Source organism: Coregonus clupeaformis, chromosome 32, assembly GCF_020615455.1.
Source record: "Coregonus clupeaformis isolate EN_2021a chromosome 32, ASM2061545v1, whole genome shotgun sequence".
NCBI classification, from domain to species: Eukaryota; Metazoa; Chordata; class Actinopteri; order Salmoniformes; family Salmonidae; genus Coregonus; species Coregonus clupeaformis.
In genome coordinates, this window is record NC_059223.1 from 191487 (window position 1) to 212782 (window position 21296).

General features: G+C 42.6%; 1 long non-coding RNA gene across 1 annotated transcript; it reads right to left on the reverse strand.

Annotated features, from left to right (window-relative positions):
- Positions 1 to 15621: 15621 nt before the first annotated feature.
- LOC121563799 lies at positions 15622 to 19522 on the reverse strand. The gene is made up of 4 exons (XR_005999944.2): positions 19457 to 19522; positions 19002 to 19120; positions 18816 to 18896; positions 15622 to 16142 (listed from the first exon to the last, which is right to left on the reverse strand). It is a non-coding gene; the product is annotated as an uncharacterized LOC121563799 (long non-coding RNA).
- Positions 19523 to 21296: the final 1774 nt, after the last annotated feature.

Consider the following 21296-nt stretch of genomic DNA (forward strand, 5'->3'; position numbering starts at 1 on the left):
TTGTCAATAACCTACAATCTATTTATTGCCTGTTGAATGTTAAGACAAATGTTAGAGACATTTACAGTATGTGCTTGATGTTATTCTCCCTAGTGATATGACTCCATACTCATGTCATGATGTCCACCCAAAGGGTGTATGAAATATATTTCAAAATGATGAGCTCACGTTATCTTGACTGAGAAGACTCCTCCTCAAGTGTTGCTGTCCTGGAACACACCACTGCTCCTGTAGATGGCGTCCTTCTCCTCCACTAGATGGGGAATTACAGTAATATATACAATGGGTGGTTTGGAATTCTCATTGTTAGAGCCTATCCTGCCCATGATATATTTAAGCAAAAATGCCTGAGAACCCGTGTCAAGGGCCCGGGATACAGCCCTTGGAGGGAGATGTCACACGATAATTCACAGTATCTCAGGCAGTATTGCTTTTATAAAACAGTTGCCAACATATTTATAAAAACACAAATGACATTTTATAATTAAAAACATTATTTTAAGGAGTAAATTCGTTTTTGCATTCTGAAGTTGCTACCCAAGCGGGCTGGTCTTTAGTTATTTTCTCATTCTATTCATTCAACGTTGCTATGCTAAACAAATCATTGGCATGTAGCGAGCTAGCAGAGATTCAATGATGATGACAGACAACAACTTCAATAAATAATGATTTAATAAATATCAAATAGGCCTACATAGGCTGCACTGCGCTAGTTAATGAATTAATGGACTTCTGAGTTTTTACGGTTTCCATGGTGAATTACAAGTTTCCTGTTCATTCTTGGCCTAGCTAGCCTACAGGCACGGGAGAGATCACCATTTGTAAAATGATACATTGTTGTACAGGTCGTAGTGGCAGACAGGTAGGTTTATACATCCCTCAACTACTACTACTACTAGCCTTACGACCTGTAACTCATCAAGGATGATTTTAAAGTGACTTTTGATTTGTTTTATCCACTATTGTTTGAAGAATGGTGCCAACAAGAAGAGGAGGAGGAGGATATGAAAGAAATTAAACAAGAGGAAGAGCAACTGGACCAGGAACCGGAGCCTAGTGTTAACGTTAGACATGCAGAAATCAGTAGAGCTGCTATAGATGACATAGAAAACGGGAGAAAGTAAGAAGCTAGCTACATCAAGACAAACCAACTGGACAGTGAAGTGCTTTCTGGAACGGCTGTCAGAATAGGGGATAAACATCGATCTGGCAACTGTTTCAAAACCGGAGATGGGGTAATATTCTCTGGTGCTTCTAAGCCACCGCGAGGACTGCAAAAGGAGACCGATATGGAATCAGCAGCGTCGCTGGACTGCTGGCCGGCCTAAACCGCCACTTAAATGAGCCTCCACTGAGCGGTCTTGATGCCTGGTGAGAGATACTGAGTTCCATAGCCACGGGAAGTAGAGGTGCTGAAGCACCCCCCTGGAAATCAGAATTAAACCAAATATATTTTTTTAATTCGATTTTTTATAAATATTTTTCCCCCAAAAAAAGTGGTGCACTGGGCCTTTTTTTGTTTGTTTGTACTTTTACCACTTTTTCTCCCCAATTTCGTAATATCCAATTGGTAGTTAGTCTTGTCCCATCGCTGCAACTCACCTACAGACTCGGGAGAGGCGAAGGTCGAGAGCCAAGCGTCCTCCAAAACACGACCCTGCCAAGCCGCACTGCTTCTTGACACACTGCTCGCTTAACCCGGAATCCAGTCGCACCAATGTGTCGGAGGAAACACCATCCAACTGATGACGAAGTCAGCTTGCAGATGCCCAGCCCGCCACAAGGAGCCGCTAGAGCGCGATGGGACAAGGAAATCCTAGTCGGCCAAACCCTCCCCGAACCCGGACGACGCTGGGCCAATTGTGCGCCGCCTCATGGGTCTCCCGGTCACGGCCGGCTTTGACACAGCCTGGGATCGAACCCAGGGCTGTAGTGACGCCTCAAGCACTGCATAGTGCCTTAGACCGCTGCTCCACTCAGGAGGCCTTGCACTGGGCCTTTTAATTGTCCTGTATTAGCCGACCGATATAGCTGTCTGCAGCGCCAGCGCGGGCAAAAATATTTGTCCAGCCCCACCCCCGTCGACAAAACATCCTAACAGCTTGGTGCGACAACAAGGCAGTTGTTCCTGAGAAACTGCGCCTAGCTGTACTTGAGACCCTGGCGTTAGTGGCTGTGCTTGAGACTCCGGCGTTAGTGGCTGTGCTTGATACCCTGGTGTTAGTGGCTGTGCTTGATACCCTGGTGTTAGTGGCTGTGCTTGATACCCTGGTGTTAGTGGCTGTGCTTGATACCCTGGCGTTAGTGGCTGTGCTTGATACCCTGGCGTTAGTGGCTGTGCTTGATACCCTGGCGTTAGTGGCTGTGCTTGATACCCTGGCGTTAGTGGCTGTGCTTGATACCCTGGCGTTAGTGGCTGTGCTTGATACCCTGGCGTTAGTGGCTGTGCTTGAGACCCTGGCGTTAGTGGCTGTGCTTGAGACCCTGGCGTTAGTGGCTGTGCTTGATACCCCAGCGTTAGTGGCTGTGCTTGAGACCCTGGCGTTAGTGGCTGTGCTTGAGACCCCGGTGTTAGTTGCTGTGCTTGAGACCCCGGTGTTAGTGGCTGTGCTTGAGACCCTGGCGTTAGTGGCTGTGCTTGAGACCCTGGCGTTAGTGGCTGTGCTTGAGACACTGGCGTTAGTGGCTGTGCTTGAGACCCTGGCGTTAGTGGCTGTGCTTGAGACCCTGGTGTTAGTGGCTGTGCTTGAGACCCCGGTGTTAGTGGCTGTGCTTGATACCCTGGCGTTAGTGGCTGTGCTTGAGACCCTGGCGTTAGTGGCTGTGCTTGAGACCCTGGTGTTAGTGGCTGTGCTTGAGACCCTGGTGTTAGTGGCTGTGCTTGAGACCCCGGTGTTAGTGGCTGTGCTTGATACCCTGGCGTTAGTGGCTGTTCTTGATACCCTGGCGTTAGTGGCTGTTCTTGATACCCTGGCGTTATTGGCTGTGCTTGAGACCCCGGTGTTAGTGGCTGTGCTTGAGACCCTGGCGTTAGTGGCTGTGCTTGAGACCCTGGTGTTAGTGGCTGTGCTTGAGACCCCGGTTTTAGTGGCTGTGCTTGATACCCTGGCGTTAGTGGCTGTGCTTGAGACCCTGGCGTTAGTGGCTGTGCTTGAGACCCTGGTGTTAGTGGCTGTGCTTGAGACCTCAGTGTTAGTGGCTGTGCTTGATACCCTGGTGTTAGTGGCTGTTCTTGATACCCTGGCGTTAGTGGCTGTACTTGATACCCTGGCGTTAGTGGCTGTGCTTGAGACTCCGGCGTTAGTGGCTGTGCTTGAGACTCCGGCGTTAGTGGCTGTGCTTGAGACCTCGGTGTTAGTGGCTGTGCTTGAGACCCTGGCGTTAGTGGCTGTGCTTGAGACCTCTGCGTTAGTGGCTGTGCTTGAGACCTCGGCGTTAGTGGCTGTGCTTGAGACCTCGGCGTTAGTGGCTGTGCTTGATACCCTGGCGTTAGTGGCTGTGCTTGATACCCTGGCGTTAGTGGCTGTGCTTGAGACCCCGGTGTTAGTGGCTGTGCTTGAGACCCCTGTGTTAGTGGCTGTGCTTGAGACCCCTGTGTTAGTGGCTGTGCTTGAGACCCCTGTGTTAGTGGCTGTGCTTGATACCCTGGCGTTAGTGGCTGTGCTTGATACCCTGGCGTTAGTGGCTGTGCTTGAGACCCCGGTGTCAGTGGCTGTACTTGAGACCCTGGCGTTAGTGGCTGTGCTTGAGACCTCAGCGTTAGTGGCTGTGCTTGATACCCTGGCGTTAGTGGCTGTGCTTGAGACTCCGGCGTTAGTGGCTGTGCTTGAGACCTCGGTGTTAGTGGCTGGGCTTGAGACCCCGGTGTCGGTGGCTGTGCTTGATACCCCGGCATTAGTGGCTGTGCTTGATACACCGGCGTTCGACAGCTACTTCACTAATTGCACACTGAACGGAAATGTGCGATTCATTGTGTATCATAAATGAATAGCTGTCGATGCTGTGACCATCCCAAAATGTTTTGTCTTTGTGGTTTATATTCTGATCTGATATATTGAGAGGTTACTTCATTACTATGAGGTAACCTACATTACATTAGAGGTAGCCTATTATTTGGCATAGACCTGCGCCGTTTTCAGAATCATGGACAGCGTCCCTAGAAACCAATGTTCTGGAACTTTCAACCAGCGCTTTGGCAGTTTTGTTTTACATGGCATTGAATATGAATAGAACTAACGACCAGAGAACGCCTAAAATTGCACTTGACAACCAGTTAGTGAATGATGCATCACGTTTTTCAGAAAGATGTATGGTTTGGGAATGAATTTAGCTTTTTAATGCTGGTAACCCGTTGCTATGACCACGTCACAGCCATGATAAAAAGGTCATAACACACGGCCTCATGTCTTATTGCTTAAATAAGCAGGGATAAAAAGGGGGAAATAATACGTATTTAATCAATTATTTGACTAATCTGTGTCTAAAAAGAAGATTGACAACAACAAACCTTTAGGGCTTTGAGGTTTTCACTTGAGAAGAGTTGAAACAGTTCAGTCCAACATAGAGAAGAGACAATAACACCATGCAGATTTAGCGACACTGCTGCTGGAAAGACATTAGCATCACCTGTGAAAACCTGTGTATGATGTTATCAGAACAAGCAATTACAATTAGCCTACATTAATTACAAGTTGAAGTTACAAGAAAAAGATGACTGTATAAATGTAAAGGAATTTCATTACCATTATTAGCTACAATAACTAACAGTACACAGATGGGTCATGCACACACTGCATTACCTTCATACATTTGGATCCAGTGAAACTCATCCTGTTGCCTGTGTCCAAGGAACACTGGAATGCCAAATGGCACAACCTTTTCAAGAATATCTTCTTTTTTACTTTCAAATCATGGATTAAAGCAGTGTACTTCCTTAGGTCAAATACTGATGAATATAGTCTTGATGAAACTTATTGATCCCCTCCCCAACAAAAAAATGAAAAGATAAAACAGCCTGTCCCAAAAAAGGCTGACAATTTATTTTTAAAGTCCAGTAATAATCAATAATAAAATAAAACAATAACTGCTCCCCTAAGGTCGATGTCCGTGCACCAGCGGAAATATCATTAGCATAGTAAAAAAAATCCCATAAAAATCTGTCTGTTTAAGGTAGAGATGTTTTTTTTTTGCATTGGATACGTCTCAATCCACCGCATCTGCCCATGTCGCACTTCTGCATCTGCGGTGAAAGGTGACAGCGCTAGAGCGGTGTGTCAGACCATGAGACATCCCGAAAATCGGTCTACTCACAAAATCAACTATTATGAATTATGACCCCTCTATGGAAATATGAGAGACTCACGAACATGTAGGTTGTTTTGCTCTGCTATATGGAAAACAATTCCATATAGCTTAGTAGAACCCACCCCCGGTGGAATTCATTCTTCAGGTTTCAAAATCAGGACCAGGCAAGTGAACGCGAGGCCAAGGGAATCAGCAAAGACTATTCAGACTAAGGAATAGTTAAAGGAACGGCATGACTAAGATAAACTGTGAGGTAGCAAACTATTATAAAGAAGGCAAAAACATACACATGTCAAGGTTGTTGGAACGCTTTGGAAATAAACTTCAACAGTTCAACACAAGTGATACTCTTCATTATACTACAGGGTAACTATGTGTCACAAGCACCTACTTCCACAACAAAAACATTTTAGCTACATTCATTAGCGTAATACCACTGTACTCTTCCTTGTTCAGATAACCTAAATGGTCAATAACCATTCAAATATTGCCTTGCTGAATCGTTCAGTCATCATTCTGAATACAAAAGCAAAAGGTGGTAGACCAAAAACATGTTCAGACACCTGTTTTTGAATGGGCTGTCAAGACAATTGTATAACCCAAATATATCAACCATTAAAATGTCTGCACACTTTAGCTTACACAGCTACTGTTTCACAGGAGTTGGAACTGCTGAATATCTGTTCATCAAAAGACCCTCTGTTCCAACTCATTGTTCATGTCAATATTTGGCCTACAATTATATGAATCCTCAATGGCTTTCCTTCTTCCTTTGTCTACACTATCTGGAGAGCTTTCAACACTGACACTATTTTTGGTGCATCCAAAAAGGACAGCCATTCCCAAGTGTGATTCTTCTTGCACATGCCCATGGCTTCAACTGCAATACTTACTGAATTGGCTTTTGCCTTTTGCAATTGTTCTATGATTTCCAAATCCTTTCTGCATCGATCATTTATCTTTGACACTTGCTGCAGGTCGACCAGCAGCATCTTACAACATACCCTCAGAAAACTAGCCAGGAGTAACTCAACAATCTGAACGGTCAATTGAAAAAAGTCTGGGTCTGTCCACATGGTAAGCCTGTCAAACACAAGGTCCTTGGGTACCTCAATGTCATCAAACAAGCGTACATTTCCTTCAACAAGGTCTCTTGCATCTTCCTGCCATTGCTTGAGCTTGGTAACAAGGGTTTGGTATCTTACTTCCATGTCCAACACATTTTCCTTCAAAGTCAAGGCTCTCCAGAGAGGATCAATGATTATCTTAGAAATCAGACCCAGAGCTCTGCATCCTGCTTTAAATGGCTGAACCTCCAAACCAGCAGCAACTGCTGCAAGCATACTACTCTCATCTTCATAGTCCCTGGTGAACGCAATTATATCATCATGGATGCTATACACCCCAGCAGCATTATGAAACAGACCGTCAATTCTGTTTCCACTGGATGGAGATAAGGGCACTTCATCAAATTCTCCTTTGCTGGCCAGAAAGGTTGTGAACGGAACAAGATAACCGTCCATTCCCCATCGCTGTTCTTGGACAGCATGATTCACAGTATTCCCCAATCGCACTGTTCCAGACTCCAACTCTGTTGGTCCAACGTCAGGAGAGCTGTGGACTCCTGCTTCCTTTTCTCCTAAAATAATATTTTCCCAGAGAAGAAGAGTTGTTTTTGCCTGGTGAGCCAAGCCATCAATCAAATGTAAACCACAAAGGAGCTGATTCACAAGGGACATCATTGTCTTCTCAGCGTGGCTAAAGCCATCATATTCCTCAACTATGAGTGGTAGGACATCTGATCTGTATCTAGCAAGGATTGGTTTGAAATTATTATCTGAACCAATCTGAACATTAAAACAGTTTTCTAATTTGGAAAAAATGCATCTCCTTCGCTGTACCTTTTTACATGTTAAGATTTTATGGATATATGTCCAGCAAACGTTTACTTGGTTGTTCTCAGAGTCCGAGGCTTGTTCTATGACCCCAGACTGACGATCAGACTCTTCCTTTATGAAGATGTCAGCAGATCTATTCTCATGGCCGAGTATTGCTGTCTCATCAGCAAACCGGGACGCAACCATCTCAGTAAAGATGCTCTCTGTCTTTATAGGAACTTGTCTGGCTCTTTCCCATGTGTCTGCCTGCATATTCCTTGCTATTAAAGTTGATCTTATTTTATTTTCCCTCTTGTAATCCAGTGGCCTTTCTTTTGTTACATTTGAAATCCCAGAACGTTTCCAATGAGGCGCCATTGAGAATCTTTCTTTTAGCAATTCACATTCTCCTTTTCTGCCTTTCAATCTCCACCTTCGACTTTTCATTTTCTTTTTGACTGATCTTACGTTGTGAATTATGTTTTCAAGGAGATCTATGTTTTTTGGGAAATCAAGATCAAAATTGTACTCGAGAACAGCATGTACAATCTGCCTGTAGGTTCCACACACTTCGGCCGCAAACTTTGCCACTTCAAGCATTACACCTCTAGTCAATAAACGGAAGTCAAGTTTTTCTTTTGCCTCACCTTTTGATTTCACATCAAGGTCTAAACCTATTTCCTTACAGAGGGGGTAGAGGTCCGTTGTTTTATCTTCTGTTGCAGATGTCATCAAATATTGGTCCCTTGTAGGTCTGTGTCCTGCTTCCTCATCAGACAGTGATACATCGGTGTCAGTAGAGATGGTCTTCATCTTAACATGCCGAGTTGATACGATGTCCAGATTAGGTTCATCCTTGATACCGATGTTAGTAGGTCCATTCTTGAGGGCAAGTGTTGTTGTTTCAACATCTGTTTCATTAGACATGGTCTCTTTGACATGATGAGGAGTTACCTGGCTGGCATTAAGGTCAAAGTTCATCAGAGAGACAGTGTTGTCCTGTTGAGCCTTTTCATACTCAACCAACCCATTTTCCTCAAAGGACATTATAGGGACACACTCCTCCTCCTCCTTCTTTATAACCAATTGCTGTATTTCTACATCTTTTTTCAATCTCCGATTAAATGACACAATCTCATTTAAAAGCTTGGAGCCTTCATGTGTTTTTGATACAGGAATTGCCCTTGGATCAGGAAGTTCGAAGTACTTTTGTTATCAAGTCAGGTCTTTGCAGTCTGGCCTTTCCCATCAAGTACTTTACTTTCGCCATAGTCCGAATTGCGAATTCATAGCGTTGATCATTTTGCAAACCAAGATCAAAGTTGTAATCTAAAATATCACAGATGACATGTGCGTGAGATCTATTCATCTCTTCAGCAAAATGTGAAACCTCAGTCATTACCCCATTAGTCAGTAGATCTATGTCAAGTTTCTGTTTCCGCTCCAGATCCAACATGGAAATCTACACCTATTTTCTTGCAGTAGGGGTATGGGTCCTCAACCTTTCCTCCAGCGGAGGGCTGCCCTAATTCAGTTATTTTTGAGTCATTTACTGAGCAGATGTCGTTGGCCATCGTCTGATATTTCACTTCCTTTATGTTATTTGCTATTTGTATCCTGTTAGAAACTAATTTTCCTTGACCTGGTTTTTTACACCTGACATTTCTTTCAGATTTCCCAATTAGAGCAGCTGTTTTTTTCACTGTGGAGACCATTAGGGGTTGGTTCATAACACCTCTGTGCACTGCTTCAGAATTACACTGTATTACATTGGTCTCAGTGTTGATGGTCTCCATCTTAACATCCTGAAGAGATATGAAGTCCAGATCAGTCTCTTCCTTTATGCAAATGTCAGCAGATTCATTCTCATGGCCAAGTATTGCAGTCTCATCAGCAAACCGTGTTGAATCAGTCTCAGTAAAGATGCTCTCTGTCTTAACACACTGAGAAACTTGTCTGGCTCTTTCAAATTGGTCTGTCTTCATCTTCCTTGCTGTGAAAGTCTCTCTTTCCTCCTTTTTCCTCATTAAATCCAGTCGTCTTCTTTTAGTTACTTCTTTAAGTCTTTGATCTTTTGACACAACTGATGCACTAGTGACCTCCATGTCACCTGAAATTACTGCATGTTTCCTTTTTTTGGGAGGCACAATTGTTAAAGTTTCCTGTAACAATTCATATTTTTCTTTACTTAACATGCCTTTTAAATTCGGCCTTGTTTTCTTTTCGACTAATCGTAAGTTGAGGATGATATTTTCAAGAAGATCTTTATCATTTTGCAAATCAATATCAAAATTGTACTCGAGGACATCAATGATAATCTGCCTGTAAGTGCCACGCACTATTTTGGCAAAATGGCCTACTTCAATCATTGCACCTTTGGTCAATAAACACAAGTCAAGTTTTTCTTTTGCCTCACCTTTTGATTTCACATCAAGATCTAAACCTATTTCCTTACAGATGGGGTAGAGGTCCTTCATTTTATCTTCTGTTGTAGATGTCATAACATATTGGATCTTTCTAGGTCTGTGTCCTGCTTCCTCATCAGACAGTGATACATCTGTGTCAGTAGAGATGGTCTCCATCTTAACATGCTGAGTAGTTATGAGGTCCTCATTAGGTTCGTCCTTCATGCAGATGTCAGTAGGTCCATTCTTGAGGCCAAGTGTTGCTGTTTCAACAGCACTCTGTGGTACATCTGTTTCATTAGACATGGTCTTTTTGACATGATGAGGAGATGCCTGTCTGGCATCAAGGTCAAAGTTGATTAGAGAGACATTGTTGTCATCATGGGCCTTTTCATACTCAACCAACCCATCTTCCTCAAAGGATGATATAGGGACACATTCCTCCTCCTCCTCCTTTATAACCAACTGCTGTATTTCAAAATCTTTTTTCAATCTCTGGTTAGCTGACACAATGTCATTTGAGTGCTTTACACATGAGTGGTGTGTTTTTGATACGGTCATTGTCATAGGAAGTTCAAAGACCTGAGTTAACAATCCAGGTTTTTGTAGTTTGGACTTCGTCAATGTCATCAAGTACTTTACTTTTTGGTTAGTCCTAATTGCGAATTCACTACGTTGATCACTTTGAAGACAAAGATCAAAGTTGTATTCTAGAATATCACAGATGACATGCTGAGAGGTCCTAAAGTATTTGGCTAAATCTGAAATCTCAATCATTACACCATTAGTGAGTAGCTTTAAGTCAAGTTTCTGTTTTCCTCCAGATCCAACATTGAAATCAACACCTACTTTACTGCAGTGCTCCAAATTTATTCGTTTTGAGGCATTTACAAAAAACTGCCACTTCGTTTTTTTAGCCTGTTCAGTTGGTTTGATTTGACCTCCAGAAGAAGCACATTCTGCAACTGACAGTGGTGATTGAGACAGTGTAGCCCTAAATACTTTTCCAATTTGAGTATCACTTGGTGGAATTTCAAAACATGACTTGTCTTTGACAGAGGTGCTGGGGTTATCTTGCTCTGTACAGACAATAACATTTCTACCTTCAACGGTTGTATTCAGAATGACTCGCTTTACACCCACGGCCTGTGACAAGGAGTTGATACTCGGTATCAGTACATTATCTGTAATCTCCCTGTCCTGAGCACCAATAGTATTAAGACCTATTGATTCTGTTTTAATCTCCACATCTCTCGCTATGCTATCTTTTGACAAAATACCACATATCTGCTGTGATGTTGTTTCATGAGGATCTATATCATATTCATAACCTGCTTGTGTATCAAAAAGATCAGCCTTAATAACAGCTGGGGATATAGGCATATCCCTCTCATCTGCCTCAAGCTTTAGTTCCACATCCATCTCACTCCAAACTTGGCTAAATAACGTTAGTTGGGTGACAGGGTCATTTCTAAAGAAATGGAGTAGACTTGGTCATTCCTAATCCTCGTTCCAATCCCTATCAATACCATTCAAGTGAGTTTTAGTGGCAGCAGAGGTCGCAGATCTAAAAAGTAAATTCAATTCCAAATGAATGGGGGGTCCGATAGAGCAAAACCTATTTTGATCATGTTAAATAAAACGTTGTTGCAGTGTGGTATTCACATGTTTTTCTCGAAATAAGTCCTGGTTGGCATAAAAATACGTTATTTTTGCGCAAAACTATTGGAAAAGTATTTGTTACTGCAACGGTCGACACTTCACTGACACCACAATGACTAAAACAATGAAACCAAAACCATTAAGGTAGGCAGCTAGCGACTTGTTCTTTGGTCCTAGCTAATATGCTAACGTTACCATTCCAAATTTGTAGATCGCACTTATACATTGAAGGTCTGTTGACTACATACAGCCTACATTATAGCCTATGAATTAGATAGCTATTTATGCTGCAAAAGCACTAACGTAACGTAACGGGCTCCCACAAGTTAGCTAGCTAGCCCAACCTTGACGTTGCAAGTCACCTCAGCCTCCGACTGTTTGGAATTGGACAAAATTTTTTGCAAACTTCGTCTGTTTTCAAGGCGAGAAACTATCCAGACTAGCCATCAATCTTTAGCCAACAGAATAAAAAAATAACGTGCCTCATTATTTGTGACCAGATCAGGAAGCGTCCATCTTTGTTGTGACAGTCATTCTCGCTCCTGATTGGACACTTTCTTCTTCTTTGTAGTTTTGGAGTCAAATAGCGTAATGTCGCCATCTAACGCCCTACAAGAGTTCCAGACACTTGTAGAATCTATGCCAGGGCGCAGTGAAGCAAACTTTTCTTACCCAGGTACCCCCTCCCAGGCAAACCAGCTACCCCCAGGCAAACAAGCTACCCAGGGACCCCTATCATACATTTGCAAAAAATTAAAAATGATAATGTCTTGTCTTATCAGGTAAATTATAATGGCAAGGAGAAGTAATCAACATTTTAAAATGAATAGATTTGGTAGATAGTTTTCATTATTTTGACCTCCCCACATTATACATTGGAAGAGGAAGTGTAAACTCTAACATAGCCTATTAGCTAGAACGGTACCTCCAAACACAGTTTTGCTAAGAGCAGCTGTTTAGCTGGTTCATGCCGCGTTCACGTGCTAGTCCCAACTAGGAAACGTGGAAATGTATCGACTTGCTAACTGGTTGAACGGTATATGGTGTAATTGCAGACCGCAATTCAGGGCATTTCATGATGTGGCTGTTCCCTGATATCAGGAAACGCCCATTGATACCTGCCATTGGTCAGTTCCGGTGTTATGAGCCTGATGGTTTCTCGACACAGATTATTTGTTTACATAGCAGGTTAGGATAACTAACGTGGCAGGTTAGGATAATTAACGTGGCAGGTTAGGATAATTAACGTGGCAGGTTAGGTGAATAAGCATGGCAGGTTAAGTGAATTAGAAGTTAGGTGAATTAGTGTGGCAGGTTAGGAGACTGAGGTTAAGGTTAGGAAAAGGGTTAGGGTTAGGCTGTTGTCCCCGACGCGAAATAAATGGCCACGGACCAATGGCGAGCATCAATGGGTGTAACTTGATATCAAGAAACGCCCGATTTCAGAATACGCCCCCTAATTTTGGTCTGCAATTAAACCCTTCTCATTGAACGCGGCAGGTGTATAACTACAACCAGTTAGCAAGTCAGAAATGTCAGAGTTTCCTAGTTCCGACTAGCACATGAACATGGCATAGACAAAAGTTAGTCATGTGTTGGCAAAAATGTCTATCCAAGTCAAGAAAGCTTATCAGCAGCCAGCGGACCTTGCCGCACTGGTAGCCTATTCGCGGGTGCTTTTTCAAAGCCTATGTACCCCAATGAGTGTAATTGGCTGAATATTAGGAGTTAAGAAATAAAGTTGACATCATTAGAAATATATTCTCCTATTTTCTACTGTATATATGTAATTCAAAATTATTTATTTGGTTGTTGCTAGCAATATTCAAACTTTGAAATGAAAAAAATACTTTCACTGACCCTGCTGTCCATGGGCGGTGGACCCCCAGTTGAATACCCCTGAGCTAACATAAGACATCGAACTCTGTAAAATATACAGCTCATTTGAGAGATTGGGTTATTAAATCAGATTTGATCTAATCAGATTTAAAAAAATTAATGTTTGATTGTTTATTGTGACAGTGTGACCAACATCAATAAAAGGGGAGATACAGGGGCCGGGATTCGATCCCACACAGGCAGGGGGACCATAGGAATGTCGAAGGCAGTTTGCAGCAAGGGGCTATATATATCATGTTGCCGTTTCACTTCTAAGTCAATCTCTTTTCATGGACTACCTAAGAAATATGGTGTGGTTTATGTTTAGAGACATGAGTTAAAATCACCCATCTAGAAGGAAAATATATTTTTAAAAGATTGGAAATTGGAAATGATGCAGACAATTACACTGATAGAACCCACAATCTATCTGCAATATTTGTGCTGATCTACACCCAAAAAAATAAAATAATACACCCGTCTACTATCACACTAACCACCCAAAAACACACTAACCACCCCAAAACAACACACTAACCACCCAAAAACACACTAACCACCCCAAAACAACACACTAACCACCCAAAAACACACTAACCACCCAACAACACACTGACCACCCAAAAACACACTAACCACCCAAAAACACACTAACCACCCCAAAACACACTAACCACCCCAAAACAACACACTAACCACCCAAAAACACACTAACCACCCCAGAACAACACACTAACCACCCCAAAACACACTAACCACCCCAAAACAACACACTGACCACCCAAAAACAACACACTAACCACCCAAAAACAACACACTGACCACCCAAAAACACACTGACCACCCCAAAACAACACACTGACCACCCAAAAACACACTAACCACCCCAAAACAACACACTAACCACCCAAAAACACACTAATCACCCCAGAACAACACACGAACCACCCAAAAACACACTAACCACCCCAAAACAACACACGAACCACCCAAAAACACACTAACCACCCCAAAACAACACACTGACCACCCAAAAACAACACACTAACCACCCAAAAACAACACACTGACCACCCAAAAACACACTAACCACCCCAAAACAACACACTGACCACCCAAAAACACACTAACCACCCAAAAACACACTAACCACCCAAAAACACACTGACCACCCAAAAACACACTAACCACCCAAAAACACACTAACCACCCCAAAACACACTAACCACCCCAAAACAACACACTAACCACCCAAAAACACACTAACCACCCCAGAACAACACACGAACCACCCAAAAACACACTAACCACCCCAGAACAACACACGAACCACCCAAAAACACACTAACCACCCCAAAACAACACACTGACCACCCAAAAACAACACACTAACCACCCCAAAACAACACACTGACCACCCAAAAACACACTAACCACCCCAAAACAACACACTGACCACCCAAAAACACACTAACCACCCAAAAACACACTAACCACCCCAAAACACACTAACCACCCCAAAACAACACACTAACCACCCAAAAACACACTAACCACCCCAGAACAACACACGAACCACCCAAAAACACACTAACCACCCCAAAACAACACACGAACCACCCAAAAACACACTAACCACCCCAAAACAACACACTGACCACCCCAAAACACACTAACCACCCCAAAACAACACACTGACCACCCAAAAACAACACACTGACCACCCCAAAACAACACACTGACCACCCCAAAACAACACACTGACCACCCCAAAACAACACACTGACCACCCAAAAACACACACTGACCACCCAAAAACAACACACTGACCACCCAAAAACACACTGACCACCCAAAAACAACACACTGACCACCCCAAAACAACACACTGACCACCCCAAAACAACACACTGACCACCCCAAAACAACACACTGACCACCCAAAAACACACACGGACCACCCAAAAACAACACACTGACCACCCAAAAACAACACACTGACCACCCAAAAACAACACACTGACCACCCAGAAACACACTAACCACCCCAAAACAACACAATGACCACCCAAAAACACACTGACCACCCCAGAACAACACATTAAATCACCCAAAAACACACTAACCACCCAAAAACACACTAACCACCCAAAAACAACACACTGACCACCCCAGAACAACACACTAACCACCCCAGAACAACACATTAATCACCCAAAAACACACTAACCACCCAAAAACAACACACTGACCACCCAAAAACAACACACTGACCACCCAAAAACAACACACTGACCACCCAAAAACAACACACTGACCACGCAAAAACAACACACTGACCACCCAAAAACAACACTGACCACCCAAAAACAACACACTGTTGCCAATTACAATGACAGAGTCTTGATGGAAACAACAAAAACTAGTAGTTTAATGTAAACAAACAGAACAATTAGTATTAAAACATTTTTTTTTAAAGCAAACATAACCAAGAGTTCAAAAGTTGTGCCGATTATAACCAAAAATATTAACGTGGTTCAAGTGTTGCAACAGGAAACAAGTAGTCCCATCAAATTTTTGCATTCAAGCTGGTTGATTATAACAGTCAGGAAGAACAGTCAGACTGATCTAGAAAAGCTATTTTCAACTGCTTTTTAATGCCAGCATGATAGCTGTACTGTTCGTTTATGGTTGACCTCGGTACTTAGTCGTTGGCATTCGCAACAAGTTCAAAGTACGTGAATGCATGCAACTCGTCGCACAGAGTTTACAAGTCGTATTTCCGAACACTCCGAGAGGTTGAGAACAAGGCATTTACATCCAACAAAGCTGTGGCCTCCAGGGACACAATGCTTTATGGGTGATGCAGTCCCTCTTCACAAATCAGTCTGTCTCCTGTGACCTCACTTCTACTGTGTCTGGTGAAGTCTGTTCTGGTTAAGATCCAGGTCAATCATCCCATGGTGTGGAGTTGAAAGACAACCAGTATCTCCCTCTAGTATGACAAGCAGGAAATCTGTTAATGAAATAAGTAGCAAAACTAAAGAGTTGATCATCAAGTTGTTGAGCGTTCACAGTGCCATCCAGGACCTCTATCCGGCGGTGTGAAAAGAAGGCCTGGACAATTGTTGAAGATTACAACCACCCAAGCCATAGACTGTTGTCTCTCTGCTTCCGCACGGCAAGCGGTACAGGCGCACCAAGTATGACCCCAACAGGCTCCTGAACAGCTTCAATCCCATGCCATAAGACTGCTAAATAACTAACTAAATAGCTAACAAAATGGCTACACGGACTATCTGAGTTCACCTTTGTATGTTATTGTTATTTTAGCAATTTCTATGCAAACCCACATTGCCCTACACACACGGATACTCCAACACACATACAAAGACTCACTAATTTTCTCACACACACATAATATATACAGTCGTGGTCAAAAGTTTTGAGAATGACACAAATACTAATTTTCACAAAGTCTGCTGCCTCAGTTTTGATTATGGCAATTTGCATATACTCCAGAATGTCATGAAGAGTGATCAGATGAATTGCAATTAATTGCAAAGTCCCTCTTTGCCATGAAAATGAACTTAATCCCCAAAAAACATTTCCACTGCATTTCAGCCCTGCCACAAAAGGACCAGCTGTCATCATGTCAGTGATTCTCTCGTTAACACAGGTGAGAGTGTTGACGAGGACAAGGCTGGAGATCACTCTGTCATGCTGATTGAGTTAGAATAACAGACTGGAAGCTTTAAAAGGAGGGTGGTGCTTGAAATCATTGTTCTTCCTCTGTTAACCATGGTTACCTGCAAGGAAACACGTGCCGTCATTGCTTTGCACAAAAAGGGCTTCACAGGCAAGGATATTGCTGCTAGTAAGATTACACCTAAATCAACCATTTATCGGATCATCAAGAACTTCAAGGAGAGAGGTTCAATTGTTGTGAAGAAGGCGTCAGGGCGCCCAAGAAAGTCCAGCAAGCACCAGGACCGTCTTCTAAAGTTGATTCACCACCAGTGCAGAGCTTGCTCAGGAATGGCAGCAGGCAGGTCTGAGTGCATCTGCATCTGCATATGCAGTGAGGCGAAGACTTTTGGAGGATGGCCTGGTGTCAAGAAGGGCAGCAAAGAAGACACTTCTCTCCAGGAAAAACATCAAGGACAGACTGATATTCTGCAAAAGGTACAGGGATTGGACTGCTGAGGACTGGGGTAAAGTCATTTTCTCTGATGAATCCCCTTTCCGATTGTTTGGGACATCCGGAAAACACCTTGTCCAGAGAAGACAAGGTGAGCGCTACCATCAGTCCTGTGTCATGCCAACAGTAAAGCATCCTGAGACCATTCATGTGTGGGGTTGCTTCTCAGCCAAGGGAGTGGGCTCACTCACAATTTTGCCTAAGAACACAGCCATGAATAAAGGATAGTACCATCCTCCGAGAGCAACTTCTCCCAACCATCCAAGAACAGTTTGGTGACAACCAATGCCTTTTCCAGCATGATGGAGCACCTTGCCATAAGGCAAAGGTGATAACTAAGTGGCTCGGGGAACAAAACATCGACATTTTGGGTCCATGGCCAGGAAACTCCCCAGACCTTAATCCCATTGAGAACTTGTGGTTGATCCTCAAGAGGCGGGTGGACAAACAAAAACCCACAAATTCTGACAAACTCCAAGCATTGATTATGCAAGAATGGGCTGCCATCAGTCAGGATGTGGCCCAGAAGTTAATTGACAGCATGCCAGGGCGGATTGCAGAGGTCTTGAAAAAGAAGGGTCAACACTGCAAATATTGACTCTTTGCATAAACTTAATGTAATTGTCAATAAAAGCATTTGACACTTATGGAATGCTTGTAATTATACTTCAGTATACCATAGTAACATCTGACAAAAATATCTCATAACACTGAAGCAGCGAACTTTGTGAAGACTAATACTTGTGTCATTCTCAAAACGTTTGACCACGACTGTACATTAAAATACTGCTGAGGGGAGAATGGCTAAAAATAATGCCTGGAATGGAGTCAATGGAATGGCATCAAACACATCAAATACGTGGTTTCCATGTGGTTGATACCACTCCGCTCCAGCCATTATTATGAGCCGTCCTCCCCTCAGCAGCCTCCACTGAACTCTAAACACACCCACTCACATACAATCATCATATACGCTGCTGCTACTCTGTTTATCATATATCCTGATAGCACCTTACCCCTATACATATCTACCTCTACTGATCCAGTATCCCTGCACATTGTAAATATGGTACTGGAACTGACCTAGAAGAAAAACACACAAGATATGAAAATAAGAAGAACATGATAAAGTAAGTAAGCATACTATATGTTTTTCTTCTACCTTGTTATTTGTATAATGACATTGTTATTGATTACTGCATTGTTGGGGTTGGAGCTTGCAAGAAAGGAATTTCACTGTACTTGTGCATGTGACATTAACACTTGAAACTGAACTGAAACAAACTGTTCCTACAAAAACTGGAATAATTAGTTATACTTTTCAATAACCTACAATCTATTGTCTGTTCAATGTTAACACAGAAGTTACGAGATATTTACAGTATGTGCTTGAGGTTAATCTACCTGGTTATATTACTCTTTGCTCATGTCATGATGTCCACCCAAAGGGTGTATGAAATATATTCTGTTACAAAATGATGAGCTCACCTTATCTTGACTGAGAAGACTCCTTCTCTAGTGGACACCCCTCTGCTCCTGACATACTGTAGATGGCGTCTTTCTCCACCACTAGATGAGGAATTACAGTAATATAAGCAGGGATGAAAAGGTCAAAACAAGTATTTCATCAATTATTTGACTAATCTGTGACTAAAAAGATTGACAACAACAAACCATTAGGGCTTTGAGGTTTTCACTTGTGAAGAGTTGAAACAGTTCAGTCCAACATAGAGAAGGGACAATAACACCATGCAGATTTAGGGACACTGCTGCTGAAAAGACATTAGCATCACCTGTGAAAACACATGTACAGTGCCGTGAAAAAGTATTTTCCCCCTTTTTGATTTTCTCTATTTTTGCATATTTTGGATACTGAATGTTATCAGATCTCCAACCAAAACCTAATATTAAAGTAGAGAAAATTAATAAGTATGACATCATCAGAACAAGCAATTAACATTAGCCTACATTAATTACAAGTTGAAGTTGATGTTATTCGAACTTCAGTCTGAATAGGACATGAAGAAATTCAAAAAAATTATTACTGTATCAATAGAAATGAATTTGATTACCATTATTAGCTACAATAACTAACAGTACACAGATGGGTCATGCACACACTGCATTACCTTCATACATTTTGATCCAGTGAAACTCATCCTGTTGCCTGTGTCCAAGGAACACTGGAATGCCAAATGGCACAACCTTTTTCAGTCTTCAGGTTTCAAAATCAGGACCAGGCAAGTGAACCGGAGGCCAAGGGAATCCGCAAAGACTATTCAGACTAAGGAATAGTTAAAGGAACGGCATGACTAAGATAAACTGTGAGGTAGCATACTAATATAAAGAAGGCAAAAACTTGTACATGTCAACATTGTTGGAACGCTTTGGAACTTGTAATACTCTTCAGATCAATCAAGATGGCGAAACACAAGTAAAGGGACAAAGTGTCGGACACGAGGCGTATGTGGCAGGGGCTCATAACGATCCCGGATTACAAAAAGAAAGCCAGCCACGCTGCGGACACCAACGCCGCCCTACCGGACGAGCTAAAAACCTTTTTCTCATGTTTCGAGCTCAACGACGACTCTGAGCTGCTGAGGACAACAAGGGCTACGTACTTACGGTCTCCACTGACATTTTTTCGGACATTTTTAATCTCTCTCTAGCTTAGGCCACTATTCATCAAAAGACCCTCTGTTCCAACTCATTGTTCATGTCAATATTTGGCCTACAATTATATGAATCCTCAATGGCTTTCCTTCTTCCTTTGTCTACACTATCTGGAGAGCTTTCAACACTGACACTATTTTTGGTGCATCCAAAAAGGACAGCCATTCCCAAGTGTGATTCGTATTGCACATGCCCATGGCTTCAACTGCAATACTTACTGAATTGGCTTTTGCCTTTTGCAATTGTTCTATGATTTCAAAATCCTTTCTGCATCGATCATTTATCTTTGACACTTGCTGCAGGTCGACCAGCAGCATCTTACAACATACCCTCAGAAAACTATCTAGGAGTAACTCAACAATCTGAACGGTCAATTGAAAAAGGTCTGGGTCTGTCCACATGGTAAGCCTGTCAAACACAAGGTCCTTGGGTACCTCAATGTCATCAAACAAGCGTACATTTCCTTCAACAAGGTCTCTTCCATCTTCCTGCCATTCCTTGAGCTTGGTAACAAGGGTTTGGTATCTTACTTCCATGTCCAACACATTTTCCTTCAAAGTCAAGGCTCTCCAGAGAGGATCAATGATTATCTTAGAAATCAGACCCAGAGCTCTGCATCCTGCTTTAAATTGCTGAACCTCCAAACCAGCAGCAACTGCTGCAAGCATACTACTCTCATCTCCATAGTCCCTGGTACAATTATATCATCATGGATGCTATACACCCCAGCAGCATTATGAAACAGACCGTCAATTCTGTTTCCACTGGATGGAGATAAGGGCACTTCATCAAATTCTCTTTTGCTGGCCAGAAAGGTTGTGAACGGAACAAGATAACCGTCCATTCCCCATTGCTGTTCTTGGACAGCATCCCTCACAGTATTCGCCAATCGCACTGTTCCAGACTCCAACTCTGTTGGTCCAACGTCAGGAGAGCTGTGGACTCCTACTTTATTTTCTCCAAAAATAATATTTTCCCAGAGAAGAAGAGTTGTGTTTGCCTGGTGAGCCAAGCCGTCAATCAAATGTAAACCACAAAGGAGCTGATTCACAAGGGACATCATTGTCTTCTCAGCGTGGCTAGACATCATATTCCTCAACTATGAGTGGTAGGACATCTGATCTGTATTTAGCAAGGATTGGTTTGAAATTATTATCAGAACCAATCTGAACATTAAAACAGTTTTCTGATTAGGAAAAAATCTCCTTCACTGTACCTTTTTACACATAAAGATGTTATGGATATATTTCCAGCACATGTTTACTTGGTTGTTCTCAGAGTCTGAGGCTTTTTCCA